A 20,485-nucleotide genomic window follows, 5' to 3' on the forward strand; every position below is an offset into this window, starting at 1 on the left:
CCTGCAGCTGCCTGCCCGGGCGGGAGGAATGCACTGGCGGTCCTCGCCTCTCTGCCCCTCCGTTCTGCATAGCATGCCCACAGTCCTCCACGTCTGAAGGGCCACCAGCATCCCCTAAAGGAGCCAAACCAAGACATTCTTCAGCTGTGCAGAGTGGCATGGAATGTTTGCAGCCACGAAGCACCCCCCCCCTTCCGGATCTGCTCCAGGCGAGGAAGGGTAAACGACCCGGAATACTGACTGCCGAGCAGCGAAGCAGCCGGATCCATCCAGCACACCTGGACACGGGTACGGTCAGCCGCAAAACAGCCACATAAACCAGGTCCGATTCAAGGGTCTGTTCTGGGCAATAAAAAGTATTCTGGGAAATCCACTCCAAGCATCAGTTTCTCAGCTGGCCAAGCTGAATTCTCCCATGATAAGCCGTAAAATGTCCTAAGCAAACTTTTTTCTGCAGGCAGTGAAGTATATTCTGGACAGATGCCAGTTCCCCAGATGTGAAAGCCACCAAATGTACGCATTGGACTAGCCTAAAGATTATCCATGATTTTCAACAATATTCTTCTAGGCAGTATGCAGCTTAAGGGCTACACGGTCTCTTTCATATGTGTATTTGTCAGGAAGACTGAGGTGCTGTATTGAATCTGATGGGAACAAACAGCTGAATTATTCCAGATGTAATGCTGGTGGATTTAATAAGGGGCAAATCTCACTTGATGGTGCCAAATCTTACTTGGTACAACTGAGCAGTGCCAGCTTTAGGGCAGATTCCTATGGCCTCCCGGTGTGGTTTGGGGAGGGCCTAGGCTTATTCACAGCCCCACCTCCAAGATCTGTGATCTGGACTACACACCCACCCCACCTCCTCTCCGCCAGCATGGAAAGAACAGCTTCACGGATGCGAATGCTCCTCCCAGAGGAGGGAACGTGTGTGCCGGGATGGGGAGCGGAGAGGACTGGGGTCAGGGACTTGGCTGAGTCCCACCAGCATCCCAGCTTCCTTTCCTCTGCCTCCCCAGTGCTTTGCCGAACTGGAAGCGGTGCAGCAGCAGCAGCAGCAGCAGGAATCCTTGTCTGTGCCTTATCTGGGCACTGGATGGAGGGAAGTCTCTGCATCTGCAGGGACCCCTGCGGCAGCAGGGCTGCACCCTTGAATGGTCCAATCCCCGCAGTTTGCAAGTGTAATGAGGAGGAAGATCCATTAGGTGGCAGGCTGCGGCCAGGAATCGCAGCAGTCCTGGCCTCCAAATGAAAGTGAACACCGAGCAAGGAGGACAAAGACTCCATTCACGGGGCCACAGAATGGCAGGCGGAGACTTCCGGAATGGCAGCAGAACTGCGGGTCAGGGATCAGCTCAGCTCGACAGTCTCCAAGGGAACAAGAGGGAGAGCAGAACCCACCCCTCCGCACAGGGCCTGTGGTGTCTTCCCAAACAGTGCGGAGTCTTGCCCCGACTCCCACCTGGTTACCAGCATGTGCAGCCTCCCGGCAAGTATGGGAAGGACTCGCAGACCCTGGGTGCATTCAGTGATCCGGTGCCTGCAGGCCTTGCAACGAATCACAATCGTCGCCGGGAGACCGGGGAACTGAAGGCCTCGTTGGCATCTCCCCAGGGAGGCCTTGGCTAAGTCCGGTGTCCTCTTTCGCCCCACTCGTTCAGCGGACGGAGGAGGCAAAGGCAGCCTGCCCTGAACTCTGAAGCACCCCATGCTGCCCAGCAAGAGGACTGCACAGCTTCTGAAACTTTCCTTCCCAGTAGCCAGGAGAGCACTTTCTGACAAAACTGAATGGCAAAGCCGATCATGCCAGCCAGAAGGGCTCGTGCTGGACCTCTCCCAGGACTTGGAGCACATCCTTAGGCAAAATCGACTGCAATGGACCGAAACAACCGCAACTGCAAGAGTCGGCGATGAGACGGAGGAGTCTGGCTTCCAACCGGCATCCAAGCAGAGAGAGGTGACTTTATCCTGAAGGCCCAAATGAGCAACAAATAGTTCCAGAGCCAGCAAGCTTTGTGACATTTCCAAATATCTCTCTTTGTCACTCACACTGGCAAGAAGGAGGCCCTCAAATGGGCTGCAACCCGCGTGCCCCTGGCCCTCTCCTGAGTTTTCCCCTCCCACATGCAAATGGCCATTCCAGCACCCCCTTGAATCAAGGGGCGCATCTGTTTGGGTAAGGTGCAACATTTGGAAGTGGATCAAGGACCGTTCTGGAGGTGACATAAGAGGCCCCTGGCATTGCGCCAGCCGTGCTTGTGCACCCAAGGGCTCGAAGAACGCGCCGGGAGGCCTCAGGGGTGCAGGGCTGGTCCGACACTTGGGAAGAGGGGTGCGAATCGATGACTCGTGAGAAGTGCCATGCGTGACGCAAGAAATGGGGGGCGTAAGGGAGGATGAGAGGGACGGTCGTAGGTCATAAAACGGAGACATGCCGGACGGTGGACGACCTCTTTTATCTCGTGGTGCAAAATGCTGCATGCAGTTGCAAGCTTTGTCCCCACAGATTCCTCCAGGGGGCCCCCACGACCGCCCCCAAATGGCTCAACGGCAGCGCAACACACTGCTGGCATCACTGCTTTAGTGCTACCAGCAGCAGTGAAGCGGCGACCGGGCCGTGCCCCAGGGCCGCAGCCTCCTCCTGAGCTGCATCACTCCACAAGGTCGCCTGGCATGGCAGGGACCCCTCGCCTAAACCCGCTTGTGTGTGAGCTCTTTAATTTGGATTAGTTTGGTCCGAAAACTTAGCACGCCTTTGTGGCGGGGGGGGGGGGGGGGTGTTTCGAAAATGAGCCCTGACGCCTCCTGGCGATTCCTTCCAGCTCTGGCCGCTTGGGATGGGGCAGCGCACTTCAGTGGCCCAGTGGCGCTTCCCTGTAGCCTCGGGGAATCTCATCTCCCAGCCGAGTCAGTCTGGGTGCGACACGCTTTGCACGACCGGACAGCCAGCCTGGACGAGCAGCCGCAGCGATCCCAGCGTGGCTGGGGGAGGACATGCTCTTGCCTCCGCACTCGCCATTCCCAATTCCTTTAAAGGGAAAGTCCCAGTGCTGTGACCTTTAATGGTGCTCCCTTGTCCTCTGTGGCCAAGTTCTCTGGATTTCTGGGCAAAGAGGCCACACTCCGAATCATAATATTCTCAGAGTTCCCACATTTTTGCAATGACAGAAATGGTTGGGAATGTTTTTGCTTTGCATCCCGTGTAAGCTGGCTCAAGTGCCAGAATCTAATGCTCTGAAGACATCAGGTAACTCTGCAGTGCGCAGCGCAAAAGCAAGATCGCCCTCACGCTTGACACAGACACCGCTCTCCTTCCCCAGCCCAGCCCAGCCCTAGTTCTGTGAAATTGAATCGAATCCCACTCTGCTGCAGACCACGAAGTCCTGCTGGTGCAGGCGTCTTTGGCCTGGGCTGAATCCCGGAGCCAGCAGGAGGCTGGTCTGGGTCGAGTCTGAAGGCACCGATGCTCCTCAGGGTGGGAACAAGAGCAGCAACCTGGGATGTTCATGGGGGTGTTCAAGTGGAAAGTTGGGGGGGGGCATCCAGGAAACTTCAACACCCCACACACGTACTCCCAAGTAAACGTGGTCCACAAATACGATTTTAAAAAACACGGTGGAAAGGCAGTGAGTGGCACGGGGGACTCTGAGCGTCATGCACGTGGCGTCGCAGGTGTGACGACCAACCTGTGCGACCACAGTCCTCGCTGCACGTCCAGGGCTATGAGCTCATGTTCTGCAGGGAACTAGTCTCTTCCCTACAACACCAAGCTAGCTGACCTGAGCTGGGAGAGGTGCAGAAGTTACTGAATAACAGACCCATAGAACAATCGTAAGGCCATTGAGTGCAACCCCCTGCTCAGTCCAGGACTCTGAGTGAAACCACCCCCTCAGATGGCTGCCCAGTTACATCTTGCGTGCCTCCAGTGTGGGGGGATTCACAACCTCTTCAGTTGTTGGACCACTCCATCAGTCAGGGAATGTTTCCCGATATCTAGCCAGGTCTGGCTTCTTGTAACTCGAGCCCATTATTCCGTGTCCTGCACTCTGGGATGATGGAGATGAGATCCTGGCCTTCCTCTTTGTGTCAACTTTGTTTGTTTGATTGTTTGGAATACTTATATGCCACCCCATTCGCAAAAGCCTCAGGGCAGCTTCCAGTACAAATAAATAGCTATACAAATACATAAAAACTGGAAACATCCCGGCATAAATATAAAATCAATCAATAAATTCAACAATTCAAATAACGTTTAAATAAAAAGGTCTTGGCCTGGCGCTGAAAAACAAATAACGACGGCGCCAGGCGGACCGCTCTGGGGAGCGCGTTCCAGGTATGTGTGGAGTGTTTTCATATCTCTCCTTTGCCTTCTCTTCTCCAGGCTAAACATGGCCAGTTCTTTCCATCTCCCCTCATGGGGCTCTGTTTCTGGTCCCCTGATCATCTTCGTTGCCCTCTGAACCTTTTTGAGTTTTCTTGCGTGTTTCTTAAACTGTTGTGCCCTGAACTGGACACAGGACCCAAGATGGGTCAGTGGCAAATAGGGGGGAACCAGCACGTCACCCGATTCGGACGTGCTGCTTCTATTAATGTAGCCCAAAATAGCATTTGCCCTTTTTGCAGCCACATCACATTGTTGACTCAGATTCGGCCTGTGATCTACTACAATTCCAAGACCCTTCTCACTGGCAGCATTGTTGAGCCAAGTATTCCCCATCTTGTAACAAAGTATCTGCTTCCCTTTTCCAAGGTGCAGAACTTGGCATTTGTTCTAATTGAATTTCGTTCTGTTGTTTTCAGCCCAGTGCTCCAACCTATCAAGATCACTTTTAAATTTTGTTTTTGTCTTCCAGGATGTGAGCTGTCCCACCCAGTTTTGTGTCATCTGCAAATCTGGTCAGCATTCCATGCACTTCCTCATCCAAGTCATTTATACAAATGCTGAAGAGCACTGGGCCAGGACTGACCCCTGAGCACCCCACTCGTTCCCTCTCCCCAGTTTGAGGAGGTGCCATTGCTGAGTCCAGTTCTGTGGTCAACCTGACAGCTGTGCCATCTAGCCCGCTTTTAGCTCATCAGGATATCATGGGGCACTTTGTCAAAAGCTTTGTTGAAGTCAAGAGGTATGGCATCCACAGCATTCCTACAGTCCACCAGGAAGGTTACCTTATTAAAAAAAAACACACACACACAAGATCAGATTCATCTGCTTAACCTTGTTCTTGAGAAATCTTTGCCGGCCTCCGGAAATCACTGTGTTGTTTTCAACGTGTTTGCAGACTGACTGCTTTCTAATCTGCTCCAGAATTTTCCCATGGATTGATGTCAGACCAACTGGCTTGTAATTCTTCTGCTTCTACAAGAACCCAGGGTGTTCCCTTTCCCTTTCCTGAAGATGGGGTGACACGGGCCCTTCTCCGTCCTCCATGCCTTCTCTGTGATAGTAGACAGTGGTTCTGAGAAGAGAAACCAGGGGGTCATCTGAGCTGCTGGCAAACAGCTGTGGTGAGGGAATGCCGAGTGCCAGATCCGTGCCTCGACGGAAAAGCCTTGCATGAGGCACGGCGTGGCGTCTGGTTCTTCGCTGGGCCAGTCGCAAAACACGGCATGCAGCGCTTCTGCTCAGGAACTCTGGGCAGCCCCTGCCTCTCTGGCCTTTTGCAGACTGTGAAAGAGCTTTTATTCACTGGGTCTTTGGCTTGAGCTCAGCCTTTCCAGCCCCCACAGTGAGTTGAGTTTAGCTTCTGGGCTCTACAGTTTGTATGTTCGCTTCACTATGCTACTTCTGTTTAAATCTGTTTTGCATTTTGTATTTATTGCATTGATATACTTGGAATTATTCTAAGGCAAGGGTTACAGTTTCGGAGATAGTTTTTTAAAAACGCACATTCCTTGCCTATACTGAGAGCTGGCTGAGGCCCTTTTTGTCATGCACGAGGCTCTCAGAATGGATGTCCTTCCGCAGGGCACACAACAGGGTGGCCAGACTGGTCCCCGAGTGCGTTCCAGCTCCCCGAAGCAAAGCAGCTGGGCCTGCCATTTTAACTGCGTGCAGCTTGAGGGCTTCAGCACATCTGGAACTGTGGGAAGGGTTCGGTCTAAAGGTCAGCACTGCAGCAGGTGAAAAGTGCACCGTGTTTTCTTCTTGGATACTTCCCTGTTATTGTTCAGGGTGGGAGTATTCAAGGTGGGACGTGTTTTCCTTCTGCCTTGGTATGCATGAACAATGAACTGGCCTCCAAGGAGTTTATTTTTGACAGTTGCCGCTCTTGGCCAGCCTGCTTCTCCCGGCTCCTCTTGCCTGCACGCAGAAGAACCAGGCTCACACAGGCGGTTCTAGCACTGTTTCCAGGCAGGGCTTGTTCTGTTGGCTGTTCCACTCTGTAAAGCATTCGGGATCACGGGGCCGCTGCGAGAGCTTTAAAATCTTATTTACAGCTTGCCAGCCCCACCCTTGTTTTGAACTGATTTTCAAGATGCATCTCTCTTCTCCAAACGCGAACTTCTGTGCTGCAGGCATCATGTGCCTCTGCTATTCTTTCCAAGACCTACTTGACAGTTGGGAAGCGGGTGTAAAAGAGCAGGGCTCCTGCACCTGCAGTAGCTGCACGGAAGAGACTATTTCAGCTCAGGCTTGCATGAGAAGCTACCCGAGAGCGAACCCTGATTGCCTGGGCCTGAACACTTGCATCATGGGACTTGCCGCAGGAAGCGCCCCTTCCATGGAAGGCGTCTTGTACTCCAGAGGCCGCTCTGTGTAGAGGTGACGGAACCCCAGCGGAGACTCTGGAGAGTCCGTGGTTGGGGTCTAAGGTGTTGCTCACTGCTTTTGAATATAGGTTTCCGAAAGCAGCATCACCCCTTGCCAACCAAAAGTGGCTTGAGGCTGGCGGGGTCCATTTGGAGGGGAAATTGGGTCGGGAAATAAAGGAGCTGCAGTATATTTAGACCACATGGAGATACATCTGAATCTTCTGTCCTGGGAATAAAAACATCTAGGATCATCTCTGGAGATGATCCAGCACTGCACTGTCACGCCATGTGCTAACTCTGAAACTGCACCATTTATCTTAACAACTAACTGTGCTGTATTTACAATTCATACACCATATACTAAATTGGTGGATATGAAGAATCTACTGTGGAAGAAAAAACCCCTTTAAATGTAAAGAAACGCCAGCCCGCTTAGGAGACAGTGGCCATCCGGGCATGTCATTGACGCTGCAACATTGCAAGGAGAGGCCTCGTCCCACGGTCAGCATCCCTGGGGACTTGTGGAGCGAGCCAGCTCCCCTCCTCTCACAGGCACAGCCGTCTCTGGGTCACCTCAGTCCCCTCCGCTCTCGTCTTGGAACACAAACAGGAAAGAAGGAACTCGGTATCAGAAACCGTTATCATGTGTCTTGTGCCTGGGGATTTCAAAGTACGAACTGCAACAGCAAAAAGATGATTTGAGTTGTAGAATTCTCTGAGAGATTCTTGGCCTTGGTTATACTTTGCTCCTTGATAAACTTTAAGCTGATTTTTTTCCCACATATACCAAACTTTGGGTTTTAGTTTGCACATCTTGTAAATTTGGAGTAGGAGCAGGCATCTGGATTAAATAAGGGGAGCACAGAGTAAAAGGAAAAAGGTAGCCGGCGAATACTACCAACCACCTAGTCAAAGAGAAGATGAGGAAGGGAGTTTGAAAAGATAATGGTCCGTGTTTCAAGGACGCTTGATGCAGTAGAAATAGGGGACTTTGATTTCCTGGAATCTGTTGAGAGACAAGTTCTTTCCACCCAAAAATTCTTGACTTGTGTGGCTGATAACTCCTCCCTACCAACAGAAAGTAGAGGAAGGACATATGGGAACTAGAAGATGTCATACTTGAATGGTTAATTCCAGTGCTTTTTCTGTAAGAAAAAAGGTGCCAGAACTCATGAAATCGTTTACCTTTCGCATGTAGTCAATCACTGTACACACACCCACACACGTCAGTTGTGTAACGAAACATAACGGTCGCCGCCCACAGTAAGCACTCAGCGCGTGACCACATGACCAATCACAAACCAAGCAGCTCCATCACAACCAGTGTGGATGAAGTACGCACGCATCGGACTTGACACACAAGCAGCCCACATGCACCGTTTTAATGATTTTGCCGCCAACCTGCCATGCTCAACAGGGCGATTCAAATCTACATGGACCAAACATCAAATTTTCAACAGTTAGTTTTAAAACTTGGAAAATCTGTCGAAAAAAGGTGCCAGAACTCTGTTCCAGTGCGTTCTATGACAAAAAAAGCATTGGTTAATTCTAAAGGAAGCAAAGGCCAAGTGTAGCCAAACCTATACCCTTGATTTTAAGAAAACCAATTTTAATAAAATTAGAACAAAAAGTAAACTCCCATGGCAAACCATTCTGTTGAAAAAAGGAGTCCAGGATGGGCGAAGATTCTTTTTAAAAAGACAGTTTTAAAGGAGCAGTTGCAAATATCCCAAAGTGCTCAAGCCAGGTTCTGGCTGGACATCAGGAAGAACTTCCTGAGTGTTGGAGAAATCTGGCAATGGCACAGGGGTTGTCCCACATGGAATGCATTGAAGACTCTGGTGGACAGTCGTCTCCTTGAATCTGGAGCCCTGCACTGGGCAAGAGACTGGACCTGGTTGGCCTCTGGGTCTACAGTCCTGTGGTTCTGCGAAGCCCTCCCTAGCAGCATGGGGCTAATACGCTGGTGCAGGCAGAATCCATTCCTCCGTTCCAGAGGTAGGAAACCCAGTGCCTTGCGGATGGTCTGGACCACCACTTCCTTTGGTTCTGACCATTGACCTGCTTGGCCGGGCTGGCTGGAGCCACAGTCCAAAGCATCTGTGAGTTATCTCCTCCTGCTCCACACAACGCTTTGCCAGGAATTCCAGCCCTGTGTTTCACCAGCATGTAATTCTATTTAATGGCAGATAGGCGCGTTTTCATTCTAGTGCTATTTATAGAGTTCTCCCAGAACACAGAGTGCTTTAGGAGGCAAATGTGAATGAAAACTATGCTTTGAAGTTTTCAAGAGACACTTGCTGGGCAGTAACATGTCGTGGGGCATCTGATCTGTGTTTTCTTCTTCTCCCCTCCACTTGCACCAGAATGAATGTGGAGAAACTCCGAGTTTTAAGCGAGTCCATATAAGTGCAGGAGACTAGTTGAGTTAGGAAAAACGGAAGCATCAAAGTGCTCCAGTTATGAGCACATGGCCAGCTAGGGGCCACGGAGGAAAACATGCTGTTCTCTGAGAACCATGGGTTGGTGCCCACCATTCCTGAATCCTTGTTAAAAACGTTTGAATCATTAGTAGCCGCAAAATTCCCAAAGGGTTAAAAATAGCTTGTTTGCACATTTATTTTGACTCTTTCGGTGTGTTCCAGCAACTTTGCACTGCTCCTTAAAATCTTAATGTTTTGCCAGTCATCTTTGGGGGAGTTGGTTGTCTGGGAGCTACCCAGATAACTTGAAGGGTTGCTTGCTCCCAAGATTCATCTCTAGAATCTAGGAGACGCCTCGGCAGTCTTTTCAGAGGAGCTCCAAGCAAAGGGGGCGAGGTGGGTGGGGCAGCAGGGTAAGGAACCTGCTTCCCTAGGAATTTTAGCATCTCTTCCATATGTGCTGCTTAAATCTTTGCACTGGCGCTAGGGCTTACTCTAGTTTTTACTTCTGATTTATACTAGATTAATAACTAAAAAAAAATAAAATGAATAATTGAAAAACAAACCCACACATGCAGTAAGCACACCCATGCTCCCCATCTCATGTGCCTTTAGTCAGAAAAAGGGCCCTCAGCTCCCAGCATCCACAGGCCAATCTTTCCCTGCCTAAATATGTCAAGGATTATGCCCTTGAGGGGTCAGATGCGGCTGTTTTGACATTGTTTCCTGGCCACATCTTTGGCCTTGGACCGGCAGGAATGAAACGGGGAGCGTGTGTGAGAGGGGGCTGGGGGAGCACAGCAGGGGGGTCCAGGGGCTGCCCTACATGGCCCCCTTCGTGCATTCGCAGGTCACACAGAGGTGCCTGCATGACTCCTCAGCCACGATTGCCGGATGGCTGCCCCATTCGCCAGGCAGTCCCTGAACAGGCAGCCTCTGAAAAATGCTCCTAAAAGTAAGCATTTCCTGCGGCCGACCGACCGCAGGAAAAGGCCTTCGATGTTCAGGCACTGACTGTCGGGAAGGCAACACAGGCGGGTTGAGCGCCCTTCCAACACGGATGCCTGGGCGTTGGCATATGACCCGGGGCACCTCCCAGTCTCTGGAAGGCTTAGTAGAAGCCATGCTTCCGTCAGAAGGACATTTATCGAAATGTTACCGAAACCGACCTAGTAAAGTAAATACAGCTCTTCTGACAGGTGTGCGGCACAAGAGGCGGCCAGGCTTGGCGGCTGAGTGGAGCAGCAGTGTGAGGCTTCCTCCTGGAGCACTGGAAACCGCGGCGGTCAGTTCCCATCCATACCGTTTCTCTTTTCCCAGCCCCAGTTTTTCTTCTATTTGCAGGATCCTATTAGTATCCTTGCCCAGTAGCCAGAGCTTCCTCTGCCCTGTGCACAGTCTCCTGTTCTGCTCTCTCTCATGCCAGGCGGGAAGCAGAAGTTTCCCCAGAAGCACAAACACCCAATCGCCGAGCACGCGCACAGGGGCGTGTTGAGCCCGGTCTAGTATTCATCGTGAGCACGCCGGGCCCATCCCTTCGGAAGGGCCCTTGGAACCGAGCAGGCCCCCTCCCTGCACGCCGATCTCCCCGCTGGGCCGCCCTTCGCTGCTGCTGCTCGTCCGACTCTGGGAAATGCCCCTGTGCCGACTCTCCCCCTGCTCCCCGTGCTTCTCAGTCACTCCCAGGGTCCTCCTGCCCACCTCGGGAGCCTGGCCTTGAGACAAGCACCCCTGCTTCTCTCGCCTCAGCGACTGGAATTGGCTCACCTTCCTGCCCCTCCTCCTCCGGCATCCAGCCAGCAGGCCTTGGGAATGTGTGTCCAGAGCAGCCAAATTTCTCACTCCTGGCATCTGGTGAGAAGGAAGACCCACCGGAGAATGTGGCTCCCCGGGCACAGCTCCCCGAGAGCCCGCAGCAGCCTGGGGCCGGCCCTCTTGGGCCACGCAGAAGGTCTGCAAGGGCCTCGCATGTTCGAATCTTGCACAACCAGCCCCTTTGGCCGTTAGCTCACGCACAGGGCATCTCAAGCAGAGCAAAAGACCAACCAACCGTCTTTGTTGTTAGTCGCGAAGTCGTGTCCGACCCATCGCGACCCCATGGACAACACTCCTCCAGGCCTTCCTGTCCTCCACCATCCCCCGGAGTCCTCTTAAGCTCACCCCAACTGCTTCAGTGACTCTATCCAGCCACCTCATCCTCTGCCGTCCCCTTCTTCTTTTCCCATCAATTGTTCCCAGCATCAGGGTCTTCTCCAGGGAGTCCTTTCTTCTCATTAGGTGGCCAAAGTATTTGAGCTTCATCTTCAGGATCTGGCCTTCTAAAGAGCAGTCGGGGTTGATCTCCTCTAGCACTGACTGGTTTGATCACCTTGCGGTCCAAGGGACTCGCAGGAGTCTCCTCCAGCACCACAATTCAAAGGCCTCAGTCCTTTGGCGCACAGCCTTACTTATGGTCCAGCTTTCACAGCCATACATTGCAATGGGGAAAACCATCGCCTTGAGTATGCGAACATTTGTTGGCAGGGTGATGTCTCTGCTTTTTAGTATGCTGTCTAGATTTGCCATAGCTTTCCTCCCCAGGAGCAAGCGTCTTTTAATTTCTTGGCTGCAGACCAACTGTCTATATGCCTATAAATTGTTTGTTTACTTTTTAGATGCTTAGCCACAGGCTCCTGGGCAGGTTACAGGTGCTCTAAAGAGCAAGGCAATGCTCTCTCAGGCCTTGCGTCCTGCGTCCAGAGCGAAGGCTGCAGCACAGGGCCGAGATGCGACGGGGAGCCATCCTCACAGCCTTCTCTGCTCTCCAGCTCTCAAGGGCTCGGGCAAGGCTTTTTTAAACCATCACAACCCCCAACTGCCTTGTTCCCTGTAATCCCGAGGCATTCCTCTGAGGAGCCCTTGGAGGGAAAATCCTGGCAGAGAAGTCTGATAGCCAGGTGGCGACTGAGGCAAGCTGCTCTCCCAAGATAAGCATTCTCGAGCTGAACCTCTCCGTATTTGGCTTTGTATTCTGCGAGACTTTGTGGCTGGCAGGGCCATATATGGGTCTGAAGCACACTTCACTCATAAACACAGGGATGATGCAATGCCCATTGCATAACAAAGCGACCTCCAAAAAGCAGCCCCTCGGCCCTTGCAGGGCCTTCCCCCGCTCGTGCTGTTTACATCCCTGGTACCCATCAAACGTCTCTCCAGCCAAGCACTTTTCTTCCTCTGGCCCCTTCATAAAATGGCCTAATTATGTTCACTCGCCATTAGAGCTGTGGGGTTTTCAGTCCAGCATGTGGGCCTTTTCCCTGGAGGCTTTGACAATAATAGGAGAGCTACGCCGGGAGACTCAGTCCAAAGAGTCCAGCATCCTGTTTGCACAGAGCCCAGCTGGATGGTTTTGGGAAGCCAGACATAAATACGACCAACTGCACCGCGCGGCACATGTTTCCCAGCAACTGCATTCAGACAGGGCAAACTGCTTCCTGTCCAGGAGGTACCATGTATCCAAGCAAAGCAGTGCGACCAGTATTATTAGTCGTAATAGTTCCTGGAGCAACGCAGGACCAGCTTTGGAATCTGCAGCAGCACCGCCCAGAAAACGCAAGCGGTGACAAGCTGACTTCAGGAACACGGATTGAAACCAAACGGGGGCAGCGTGGGTGGCGCCTTGCGCAGCCATGCAAAAGCTCTCCTGGGGAGGCATCTTTCCCCTCCCAGAAGCAGCAGGTGGTCCCTGTGCAGAAAGGGAAAAGCGGAGTCAACGGGCTGGAAGATCATGGCGTTCACGCTGTCGCTTCTTTGGAGCACAGCCCCCGTTGTACAGAAAAGGTAAAATAAAAGTGGAATGCACACTGACAGGCACATGCACACCCCCCCAACCGCTTCCTCTGGTCTTCGTAGCTCCTGCAGGAAATGATGGGAGGGTGAGAGCTGTTGCTTTGCTCCAGAGGGTTCCAGCTCTTGTCTGGAGTGCGACTCCCTGCAAGGAGAAACTGGCTGCCGGTGCTTTTCGCAAAGCAGATAGGTCTTGGAACATTTCTTAAAGTACACTGGGGGGGGGGGGGGGGGGGGAACCATTGGCTGGAGGCCCCTCATTCCCAATGTAAATCGCTGGTTCCTATGCGAATGAGGGAGACCCAGTCTTTCCCTTATCTGGAGGCAGGAGGAGCAGGCAGCCCCTTCTCCGGTGCCGAGCCACATTGCTTGCCACTTGGAACAAAAGGAGCACTACTGGGAGAACGTTCTGCACATGCCTGCCCGGCACCATTTGCTCAGTGGAGCCGCCACCATGGAGGAGGGGGGTGTGGAGGATGCGGACCCAGGCAGCGGTGCGGTGGGGGTGCTCTGTGCTTTTGCACAGCTCTCCAGGGAGACTTTCTTTTCAGGTCTGGAAGAAGCACGGGAAGCACAGGAGAGAGGGAGCGACACGACTCATGCATAGGTAGTGCTGCATCTGTAGAGAAGATAGCAGACTCCTTGGGGTCTGCAGTTGCCACACTGAGAGAAGCGGGGTCTCTCCTCAGTCATTTCAGAGCACAGGACATGGAATAGCGGGCTCGAATTGCAGTAGGCCAGATTCTGGCTGGACATCGGGAAGCACTTCCTGACTAGACCAGAAGGGCAGTGGAACCCACGGCCCAGGGAGATGGTGGGCTCTCCCACACGGGAGGCATGCAAGAGGCAGCTGGGAGGCATCTGCAACTGGGAGTCCTGCTCTGAGCAGAGGGTTGGACTCGATGGCCTTCTAGACCCCTTCCAGTTCAACAGTTCTATGATTCCATGAATTTGCACAGTGCTTGTTTTATAGATTACAGAAAGCCTTTGACTGTGTGGATCATGAGAAGCTATGGATGGTCCTGAAAAAATGGGGGTGTGTCATCCTGATTTTTAATCAGTATAATGGAGAAGAAGCTACTGTTAAGAAAAAACTGGAGAAACAGAATGGATTCCCATAGGCAAAGGTGTCAGACAAAGGTGTAATTTATGTCCTTATCTGTTTAATCTGTATGCAGAGCGTATCATAAGGAAAGCTGTATTAGAATCAGAAGAAGGGGTGAAAATTGTTGGAAGATGCAACAAATAATTCAAGATATGTAAAAGATTTCATATCATTGGCAGAGAGCAGCAAATTGAAATGACTCCTGATGACGGTGAAAGAAGAAAGTGCAAAAGCAGGACTGCAGAAGCATTGCAGGACATCATTGGTAAGAGTGAAGAAATTGTCATTCTGGAAGATTTTGTATACTTGGGCTCAGCTAGCATTCCTGGTAAAAAAGAAACAAGCCAGAAACAAACCAAACCAAGCAATAGCTTAAACATAAACTTTAGCAATGGTGGGAGCAGGGCACCTCCAGGACGCACAGTGAGATGCTTGCAGGCCGTGCGGTGCTGGGGCGTGCGTCTTTTGGTCGGAGAGCTCCATGGCGGAAGCCAGAGAAGCGCAAGGGTGGATGGGGATCCGAGTGGTGCCACGGGCAGGGGTCTCCGCGCAGGGTCCCCCTCTGGCCCTCCGGGTGCCCCAGGCAGCCCTCCCCCTCCAAAAACTTGGCAAGTGGCAGTAGAGGCTTGAAGCTGTAAGATGCCCCTGTAGTTGGGCCCCTGGAACAACCTGCCACTAGAATGTGGCTGGCCACCAGGAAGTTCTCCAAAAGCACGCAGGGCCTTGGACTGACGGAGGCTCCCCTCCTGGTGCAGTGGCTTCAAAGCGTGGGACGGGGTAAGAAATTTCTCCGGCGTTCTTTGTTGTGCTCTGGGACCCTGCTCCAGAAGGCATGCTGGACAGATGGGGGCTCCCTGAGGCGATAAATAAAGCTGCAGCCGTGCTGGCCTAACCCTAACCAAGCAGCTGTTTGCTCTCCTGCCACTGGCCGGGCATTTCACCCCCATTCCAGCAATCCGTCTTACGACCCAAGCAGCATGACTGGGAATCCCCCGCCTTCCCAGGCCGGTTCTCACCTTCACAGGCTTGCTGCCTGCCAGTACATCCCCTCGCCCTGGATCGGGGTCCTTCAGGGCCCTTCTGGCCACATGCCAGGACAACTGCTGATCAACCCCGTGACAGCTGCAGTCCAGCCACACCCCAACAAAGGGCATAAAGCTTGGCGCTGCAGCCAGTTTGAATAAGGGGCTGCTCCTTTTGCTTTCCTCTGGCACTGCACGCTCCAGGGAGTCCTGGGAGAAACCCTGGCACAGATCTCAGTCAGGAGTGGACGGCCTACGGCCCTCCGGATGGCTTGGGCCTGGCGTTCCATCAGCCCCTGCCGGCAGCCACGATGGGGCTCATGGATGCGGAGACCAAAAGGCCTGGAAGGCCACAAGCAGTCCACCCTCACCTCGCCTTGCCTTGCCTCAGCCCTGGGATTCCCTGCAGTGTTTGGGCTCCTTTTCGTTGTGCATGTGCATAGCTTTCCTCTTCTGATCCCCTTCTTGCCCTTTGCCATAGTGCAATAGAGGGCAACACAAATAATTCGCAAAAGGGAAGCAGGGAGGCAGAAAGCGCCACGTCCTCCCTAAAAAGGCAGAGCGGAGGAGAAATGGCTCATTCTCTCACTCAGCCGTGGGGGCAGGATGGAGACGGTGCTGCACGTTGCAGAGGGGATGGCAGAATTGTGGGGAGTCGCTGGCAAAGAGCAGAGGGTCCCCTACTTCTCGTACTTCTAGGACAGCTCCCCCAGCCTGGTGTCCTGCAAATGTGCGGGGCTACAGCTCTGCCTCCCTGTCATCATTGCTGGGGGAGCCTGCTTTCCTAGAATTAGAGTAGAGCAGCCAGGATCCCGCCCGCCCCCCCCCCCCGACCCAGGAGACTCCAGAAGAGGGGCGAGGGCGGGGGCAGGTTTGCTTGTCATCTAGTTTTGCTCCATGTGCAGGTTTTCCCTTGTAAATGTCCTTGAGAGTGAGGAGGAAGCATTCGGATTTGCTGGCCCCACGGTGCCAATTTAAGGAATCCTGGATTTCCCTTGAACTGTAATGGGACCAGACATCTGGCACTTGACTTCATAAAAGACTACAAAGGGTTTTTAAAGAAACTTTAGGGGGTGGGCAGAGAGCTGTTGAAGATGTCAGCCCAATAGGACGCATGTTCCAGAACCTCAAAATGGGGATAGAATGAACCCGATTTGTCCTCCATGGAAGGCTGCGGAACGTCTCAGGGCCTTCCAAATGTGGATTTGCGTGGATTTTCCTGTTTGCTGAGAGCTGCCTCATTTCCCTTGGGCCTGCTTTCTGAAGAGCAGGCCTGTGCTAACTGATGATGTAACTCTGATTATTATTTCTCCCAACTGCATGCACAAGGGCCAAACTCAGCAATTCCATCACGCACCCAAACGTAAATGCAGATTGTAACTTGTCCAAATGAGCCATTGTCAACGGGAGGCTCATGTCCGAGATCGGGGGGGATTAGGACCCCTGGCAAAGTTCGCAGATACAATAGCTGGAGTCGCCGGGCCCCAGCTTTCAATAGCCTGTGGATTAGAAGAAGCTTTCTATGCTTCAGGAGGTCCAACTTCCTGCCCCACAAATATCAGTTCTGCTTAAGCAAACAAAGCACAAATGTAGTAAATTCCCTGCTGGGATGTGCCGAGGGTTAGTATTCTGGTTCCCATTTAGAAACAGAGCGAGTCAGAAGGGGCCTCCTGGGCCATCTAGTCTGACCTCCAGCACCAGCCGGCTCCGCTCACGACATGCCCACCATGTGCATGTCCAGCCTCTCCTTGAACACCCGCACGGTGGGGCCTCAACGACCTCTCTGGAAGCCCATTCCACACCCTCGGGGTCCCGACTGTCAGGAAGTGCTTCCTGGCATCCAGATTGAACCTTGGCTCCCTGAGCTTTGCTCTGTTGGGGCGCGTCCTGCCTTCCTCTGCAGGGGAGAACAGGTCTCTCCCTACCTCCGTGTGACATCCCCTCACGTGCCTGCATGTCGCCAACAGGTCCCCCCTGAGTCTCCTCTTCTCCAGGCTGAAGAGACCCAGCTCCCTCAGTCTTGCCTCATACGGCTTCCCCTGCAAACCGGCCACCAGCCTTGTGGCCCTATGCTGCGCTGACTCTAACCTGGCTTTAGATTAATTTAGACTAATTTGCTGTTAGCGCTGTCTTTGAGAAGCTTCATTGGTGTTTTCCCGTGGGCTTTGCAGAGCCGGAGTGCGGGATGCATGATGCAGTGAGCACTCTTTCCTCGTAAGACGTGGGCCCTCCTGACTGGTGCAGCACTTGTCCAGAGTGAGGAGCTCCAAATACAACGCTGTGGGAAGTGGCTCCCGAGCCAGCCCCGATTCGCCCAGGCCCGCTCTGGGCTCCGCTTGCCACACAGGAAAAGGTGTGGGGAATCGGTGGCTCTCCTAAATTTGTTGGACTCCAGCTCCCAGCAGCCCCAGGCAGCATGACCAATGGTCAAGGATGGTGGGAGTTGCACTAGATTGCACTTGAACATGAGGGGATGTTAGGCGGATTGATGCCGCACGATGAGCTTGCAAGGGCCGAGGGTGAACGATTCTGGTCTCTGCTCCAAGATGCTCGCAGCCGAATTCGAGAGGGGAAGCGACAGTGAGGGGGGAGGAGGAGGGCAGAGCACAAACCGCCTCAGGTGCCCGGCTCCCCTTCCAGGCACTGCGAAACTCACATTGCAACCTGCAGTCCTCAGACGCGCGTCCGGCCCCGGCCAAGTCACTCCCGGGACCGCTCCACCGCGAGGCTGAGACGCGTGTTCAAAGGGCCCAGTTGGGAGAATCGCCCGTCCCCCGGCGTGGAGGCCGGAGATCACCCAAGGCAGAGCAGCGGCCCAGCTTCGCCGCCTTCTCCTCCCACCCTGCACTTTGCTGGGTGGCTGTTTTGGGTTGTCTGGCAGGAGCCGGCAGGAGCTGCAGGGGGCTCCCTGCCTACCAAAATGCCCCCTTTCCCCCCCTCTGCGGTAGAGGCAGCTGGCGCAGGTGGGGGGGGGTGTACAGATGATGTGCAAAGGCCAAGGGCCTCTCCCGGCACCTCATGGAGCAAGACCGGGGTGTGAGCTGCACAGGGCTTCAACCCCACGCTTCTGGAGATGGGCAGATGTGTCCCTTTGGCTTTCCACAGCACTGGAGTTGCTTAAACTAACCCATTCTTTACATCCCAAACATGAGGAAATACCTGAATTTGAGAGAATACTTTTCTGAAAGACATGAAATTTTCACCAGGGACACTGCTGTGCCTTCCTACCGTGTTCCCAGATAATCCCGCCAGAGAAAAAGAGGCAGCGACTCCAATACCACCCACCATGATAAATATGGTTTAATGTTTGAGGACTCAGACCCAGACTGTTAAGGGCTAAATATTCAGAGCCCTGGGCCCAGGCAGGCAGACGGGCAGCTTGGTTTTCCTTTTATGCTGTTATTTGAAATCTCAGGTTGTTCCTGCTGTGAATATTAAAAACTCACAAATTCTGGCAAATACTCATTTTACAAAAACTGACAGAAAATCCTCATCCCGTCCTCTCAAGGTGGCTCCTAATTACAATCAGACGCAATCAGAACGGAAGGCTTGCAGCCTGGAAGGTCTCTGCTTGGCTTCACGGCCTTTGTGGATCCCCATTTGCACCCCCCCCCCGGGTCCTGCTTAACATCTGCACACAATGCCAAGAGCATTTTCCTGGGATTTCTGGCAGCGGCATCCTCGCCCAACCCTGTCCTCCCACACCTGGGTCAGGAGGCTCAGCGCAGGTCCTGCGGAGGAGCCCGGAGGTGGTCCCGGACCTTGGCAGTGGCCCAAACACGGACGTGGATTCGGGTGGGCGGGCGGGAGGGGGCTGGCCCTTGGGGCACACGAGCTCTTCTGGTTGGGGTGCACTTCCCTGGAGAAACGGCTTAGGTGGCCAGCTGAGTCCTCCTCGTGAATGAGAGCACCTGGCCAGCATCCGGCTGCCTTGTGCTCAGCTGACTTCTTACCACACTCTGCCCTGGCCAGGAAGGGAGCCGAGCCGAGCCGAGCCCACACCCGCCGTCCTCAAGAGCCCTTTGTGGCACCTGGAAGTGCCAAGGGCAGATGCAGAACGTGGGTCGTGCAGGGGCCTCGCGGGCTGCAGGTGCCGGCATGGCGGAGAAAGCGGGCCGGAGTCTTGCGAGGGAAGCCAGCAGATTCCCAGACCTGGACCGGATTCCCCACACGTCGCCAGCCCACCTCAATTAGCACTGTCACTGGAGCCACGGGTGGCGGCAATGGGGCGGCACATGCATTTATTATTATATTTATATGCGGCCTTTTTCATTTGAGGCAGGTTATATACTTCTCTCCCTTCTTTCAGTCCCATCCTCACAACAACCCTGTGAGGTAGACTGGACTGAGAGTCTGTGACCGGCCCCAAATCACCCACTCACTGCCTCATCCACCAAGGCCACAACTTCGGGAATCCCCGCTCTAAAGACGCTCATGTTGCTTCTTCCGCAGCGCACTCAGAAGCTGCATATGAATAAGCCACTCCAGCCTTTTAAAATATTTTGTTGACAGTTAGAATACAAATAAGGAAAACACAGTATCTGCTATGATGATGCTTCTCAAAACAATGCTGTAAGAAGTTAGAACAAACCTAGCGAGGCGCAAAGGTAGATTTAATAAGTTGATTGGTGACATATGTGAAGTAAATACGTATCTAGCAGAGTTTGCAATGCATAGTTCCAGGGCATTTCCAGTATCCTTCTGTGCTTCCCCTTTTATGGGCCTAGTTCACTATAACCCCCACCCCAAACTTCTTTACTTTCCATACAAGTAGAAATGGGCAAGAGAAAAGTTGACAGTTATAAATCCCTTGTTCAATAAGGGTTTATTCCTGTTATGTAATGGTTAGGCAAAACTTTAATGAATCACCAGCCTGAGGATCAATCCAACTTTTCCAGTGGAGTGGATTAGGAGTGGGGAGAGCAGGCCATATACAGAAGTAAATATTCTCAAGGCCTGGTCAACTTAAAGAGGAGTTTAACTTACTTAGCTGCTCAACTATGCAAAATTTACTCAGACACTGTACCGAACTCCAGGCTACAAAGAGATCCAGGGTTCAGGCCCATAGGGTAAAAAGTATATGCTAGTTTACATGTGGAAATGTATGTGTGCAATTAGAAATACTTACGCTAATGTACTCCAATTTTGCAGAAAACAAGCTAATTAACTTCTTGCTGCTTTCAGGAAAGAACTGGGCAATGTCCCAAATTGTGCTTACTTAAAACTTATCCTCGGCACTTCCATGCTTTTCTTGATCGTCCGGGCCTAAACTAAGATGGGAAAGAAAGATGGAGCGCCCGGGCCATGCAAGGAGCTGTATGGCTCCTCATACATTTACCAATTAATTGCAAACTGGA

Source organism: Varanus komodoensis, unplaced genomic scaffold (genome assembly GCF_004798865.1).
Source record: "Varanus komodoensis strain SLA01 unplaced genomic scaffold, ASM479886v1 scaffold11, whole genome shotgun sequence".
NCBI lineage: Eukaryota > Metazoa > Chordata > Lepidosauria > Squamata > Varanidae > Varanus > Varanus komodoensis.